Source organism: Propithecus coquereli, unplaced genomic scaffold (genome assembly GCF_000956105.1).
Source record: "Propithecus coquereli isolate 6110/MARCELLA unplaced genomic scaffold, Pcoq_1.0 Scaffold38, whole genome shotgun sequence".
NCBI lineage: Eukaryota > Metazoa > Chordata > Mammalia > Primates > Indriidae > Propithecus > Propithecus coquereli.
The window spans coordinates 850,594-856,084 of NW_012149507.1; positions in this window are offsets into that span (position 1 = coordinate 850,594).

The window sequence follows — 5,491 nt, forward strand, 5'->3', positions numbered from 1 at the left end:
GGGGTTAGGTGATACCTCATTGTGGTTTTGATTTGCATTTCTCTAATGATTAGAGATGTTGAGCATTTTTTTATATGTTTGCTGGCCATTATCCAGAATCTATCTAGAACTCAAAAAAATCAACAAGAACAAATCAAACAACCCCATCAACAAATGGGCAAGCGAAATGAACAGAAACTTTTCAAAAGAAGACAGTATATATATTTATTATAGATTATTTCAGCTACCCCAAATTCAACATCTCTGAAAATGCCTGTTTTCCTGCAGCATCCTGTGTTGGCTCCTCCATTTGCTAATCTCCTTCTGGCACCCAGGACTGACCCCAGGGTGCTCCCTGCCTTCCCCTCTGCCACCCCACCCTGGCCACTGAAGGCAGTTGTTGGCCATAGCCTGGCGATTGGATTTTCGTGTTTTCTCTCAATTTCCTTCCCACCTTTCTTTCTTTTTGCTTATTGTTAATTGACAATTTATAATTGTATAAATTTGTGGGATACAAAATGATGTTATAATTTATGAATGCGGTGTGGAATAATTAAATAAAGCTGGCTAACATATCCATCACTTCAAATACTTAACATTTTTTGTGGAGAGAACATTTGAAATTTAGTCTCCTAGCAGTTTTTAAATACATAATACTCTATTAACCATATTCACCATGCTGTGCAATAGAACTCAAAAAAAAATGTCTCCTGTCTGAGATGTTATACCCTTCGATCATCATCTCCTGTTCCCCTCGCCCCCCTGGCCTCTGTAACCGCAGAGAACTTCATGCCAAGTGCAGTAAGTCAGGCACAGAAAGGCAAACACCACGTGCCCCACCTTTCTTAGGGCACACCCAGGCTGCCTTTTGCCTGGACTGTCATGTTATCATTCCCAGTCTGGCATCTGTTCCTTCCTTACCTAGTGCTGGGTCATCAAGTAAGTTCTGATGAATTCCTTGACCACTCAGAAGTCTAATGTTTCTCTAAACCACAAGAAAAAAGCCCAAACTCCTTAGGCTGACTTTTAAGAACTTTCATGATCTTATTTTTGCCTCCTCTCAACCCAGCAGTCCAGCCTTCTGTTGTGTGGACCCTCATGGGATTTGTGCTTAGTGTTCGCCAGACTCTACGGTATTTGCAAAAGCTCTTTCCTTTCCAGCCACTCTTGCTTTGCTCAGGCCGCATGGTGTTTCTCGCTGGTTGCCTGCTAAGTTCTGCTTGTCTCAAAGATCAATAGCCTCTGGGAAGCTTTTTCTGTTCAGAATTAATCCTCCTTCATTTTGTTCCCAGACATGTTGTTTGGGTTTCTTAACTAGTGCATATTAGCACTTGTGTCGGTTTGTTTATTTATGAAAACACTGAGTCCCACCATATGTCAGGTTGTGGGCTATACTTATCTGTCTACACATGTGTTCCCCCCTAGAGTAAATGCCGTGTGAGGATGAAACATGGAGGAGAGTCAAGTTCTCTGGGCAGCTCATAGCACTCGGTACCTGCTTTGCCTGGGGAGATGAGCAATACGTGATTTTTAAATATAGTTGTACTGAAATGAAAAGCAACCTGACTGTGCAAATGAAAAATGTTGTGGGTAGAGCATGGAAAAGTCCTTGCTATGGTGACACGAAAGAGTTATTAAAATGTGAGTTTGGAAAGTGCAGTGCTCTCAGGGAGCCGTTGTTTCAAGGGGGGTATTAGTTAGCACTCATAAGTTGTTAACAGTAGGAAAATTGTATTATTGCCAGCTGGCACCACCAAAGAAGGCATTATTTATTATAGTGTGTTATAAAATTGGTTGGTTGCTACTGATAATTGTTTCTCACATATTCTAAGATGTTTCCTGATGAAGCTGGAGCCATGTGCAGCACAACTTTTGAAATGAAATTGAAATGACGGTTTGCTAGAACTGGATATTCTTGTTGCCAAAGTGAGAGGTTCTTCTCTCATTGATTTTTTTAATCTATGCTGTCTGAGACAGGGCCAATGGGAGGCTGAGTGGTTAGCGGCTAGAGCAATAAGAATAGCTCCTCTTGTAGGGTTTCTAATATGGGGTCTCCTAATAGAATATCTCTGTAAGTAAAACTGAGGTCACCCTAGAAAGAAATTTAAGGTTTGAAAAAAATCACAGGGCTAAATAATATGTGGGGCTTCTTTCCATATTTAAATAGCATGTTATTCCTTTTATGTTATGGATTTTTATAAGAGTTGAGAACAATAATGTTGTACACACATGTGGAATTGCAATACTAATAATTGAAATATAAAATAAAAGTTTTATTAATTTAAGTAAACTCAATTATTCAGAACTCCAGATGTGAAATGATAAAGTAGGACACAATTGTGGTTTACATAATCTAAAAAATCCCTCAAGGTTAAGGTGTACCTGGTCTGGGATGTACACACTCAGCGTGTGAGCCCATTGCAAGTGTGATACTGCTGCCCGAGCCTATCAGGCATTGTGAGCGTTTGGTGAAAGGAATATGTCTGAGAGCTAAAACTGCATGTCTCGGTGTTCTGCATTCTGTGGGACCATGGCCTGGCTCAGGGAAGCATGCCGTTTGTTCATAAAGTAAGACCATCTGAACATGTCATTAAGAAAATTAGTCACTTTACCAGCCTTTGATCCATCCAAGCATTGAACCACCTTTCCTTGTGTTCTGCTTAGCTTCTTTATTTTGCTACACCATTAGATTTGTTTTTCTCAGCAATTAACCCTCGTGCCCCACTGACCAGTCCAGAGTTGAATTCTCTCTTTGAAAACTGCCCTCCTTTGACCATTGTTTATGTAGGTGACTCCCACTGTGAGTGGTCTGGTGGCAGCTCTGGTGGGGCCGGTGTGGTTCTTCTCACCCATCCCCTTTGTTGATAGGTCGCATGAGCCTGTACCTGGGCTTGTAGGCAAGAAAGGTAATTCTGATCAGTGGAGACACTGGATCACAGCCACTGGTGGGCATGCTGCAGAAGTATGATGTACGAACAGCCACTTCAACTCCAGGTAGCCGTTAACAGCATAACGAGAAGCTAAGCACTTAGAGCAATTTATTATAATCTCATAATATTGCTTTGCTCAGTGAACTTGGCTTCTGCCATGTTGTTTCTTAACATTTTACTTAGACTGCCATACCTTTTTTTTCTGTGTTCTTTGCTTTGAATTTCTTGCCTTTGCTCTTGACAATCTGATGAATAAGCGAACAAACCTCAAGGTGTGTGTAGAAGAACAAAGCAAAATTTAGTGGATGGTAAAGTGTAAATGTGTCATCTCAGTAGGCAAAGATTGTCACTTTTTGTGAAAGAAGTTGCTGTGGTTTTGGCTGATCTGCAAATTTGGCCAAGGCCAAGTAAACCAAACACTTGAGACTTGTAGATAAAGCTAAAGGAGCCATCTTTGCTTTTAGAAGAAAGGAAACATACACACACACCACCTAATACTGCCAGAGAAATAAAGAGATGGCTTTGCTTATTCCATTGCAAGAGAAGATGTTGCATGGATAGAAATCCATCCATCCTTTTGTAGCGATGGATCCTTGCATCCTTGCACATATTCAAATAGGCCAGGTAGGCAAAGCTTGACTACAGGTCATATGTGTGTCTTGACAAGTGCCCTGTGATCCTTATTTTCATTTGGCCTCTGGGGAGGCCATCCTGAGACCCAGGTCTCATTGTCTCTGGGTTCTGATGAGACTAAAGGCCTTTTGCCTCCACCCTCCTTGGGGTACAGCTGCGCACTGTGAAACTGCATTGCCACAGCATGAAGTAGGCTCCTGAGCAGAGCGTCTGACCAGCTGTGTGGCAGTATGTGGCCCCTGTTGTTTGCAAGTAATAAACTGTCTAAGTATAAAAAAGGGCTTGGTTACCAGCCAAATCTGTCAGCTTTTGGCTTGTGTTGCTTCACAGATCTCATCATCTCAACACACAGTGTTGATTTTTTTTGTTTTCTTATGATTTTTATTCATATGTAAAAATAAACTGTGCTCTAACTGCACTTAATTAATATTTACAAAGTAGTATGTGTTCATAACCGTAATTTATTTGACTTCTGTTGTTGGATATTTAGATTTTTTCTAACTGCACTGTTGTGAAAACTGCATTTATTCCTTTTGCATTTTTTAGAAGAAAATATTAAAGGTGGGATGAATAGTTCAATGAATATTTACATCTTATTTTTTGGCTATAAATATGTATCGTCAACATGACTTTCAAAAGTGTTAATCAAATTTACAAAGCCACCGTCAATGAGTGAGCTTATTAATTTTCCTGTAAACTTAATTTTATGGTGCTGATAAACTTAAAAGTTACTAATTTAATAGGCATTTCTGCTACATTTTTATTGTATATGCTAAAGTGAGGCAGTAATTGTATAATGGGAATATCTTGGGCTAGGAATTGTGTTTAAATCCAGGCTTTTCCAGCTATGTGAGCTGTGTAACTCCATAAAATTCATTTTTTTAGAGCTATAGAAGAATAATATTAATATTTAATATTTAGTGTTGTAAAGAATAAATGGAAATGTACACATTCACACATATGCTCACACACATATGTACACATGTGGGCACATGCAAATACACACACACACACCAATCACCTAATTCAGTACCTGGCATATAATAGGTGTATATTAACTGACAGATAATATGCAATCAAATATATTTTGTATATTATATAATGTTTGACAGCAAAGTAATAATTGGAATATTTTGAGTATAGTGAAAAGAAATGGAATTTAGGATCACAAAGTTGTATGTATAATGATATTCTATAAAATAAATGCCATATCTATAGTATGTCTGAGAAAACTGCATAAAAAATAAGTGATTTCAGTGCCCGAAGAAGTATTATCTCATAATTGGTTCCTTCTTTCTAGGAAACTGAGAAATGAGTTGGTCATAATAGAAATCTTTGAATTCATTTCTAAGTCCAAAAGTGTTATTCTACCTGCCTTCCTTTCCTTTAATTCATTGAACAAATATTTATAGCCAAGCATGATTATAGCTCCAGAGATACAATGATGAACAAGCCAAGAAGGTCCCTTCCTTCTAGAAGCTTACATTCTAATTCAAAATAAGCAAACTAGTTAATTTCAGCCAAAATAATGAAACAACATGGTGAGAGACAGGGGTAGGAGAAGTCCTTAGAACACAATGACTAGCAATGGCTTGTCTGCCATCTGAAGCAAGTGGATGTGAAATTTTCTCATCTCACTTGCAGGTACCATATTGCTGAATGATTCTCTTGCTTCAACAAAACATTTAAATCATTGAAAGTTTTTAGTGTTAGGTATTATGTATTCTTTCTCTGATAAATTTTAAGATTCTTTGCATACATGTGTAATCATAAAAGGTAGTTTTAGGTAATTTACTTTTGGTGACATGATATAATATATGACAATTGGAAATATGATTAAATCAAGAAATTACATGCAATCTTTTTAAGAACACAGCTGTTATAGAAAATGAGATAGGTATCTGTATTTGCTTTAGAGCCAACACTGCTGTAATGTTTTTTGTAAAGCA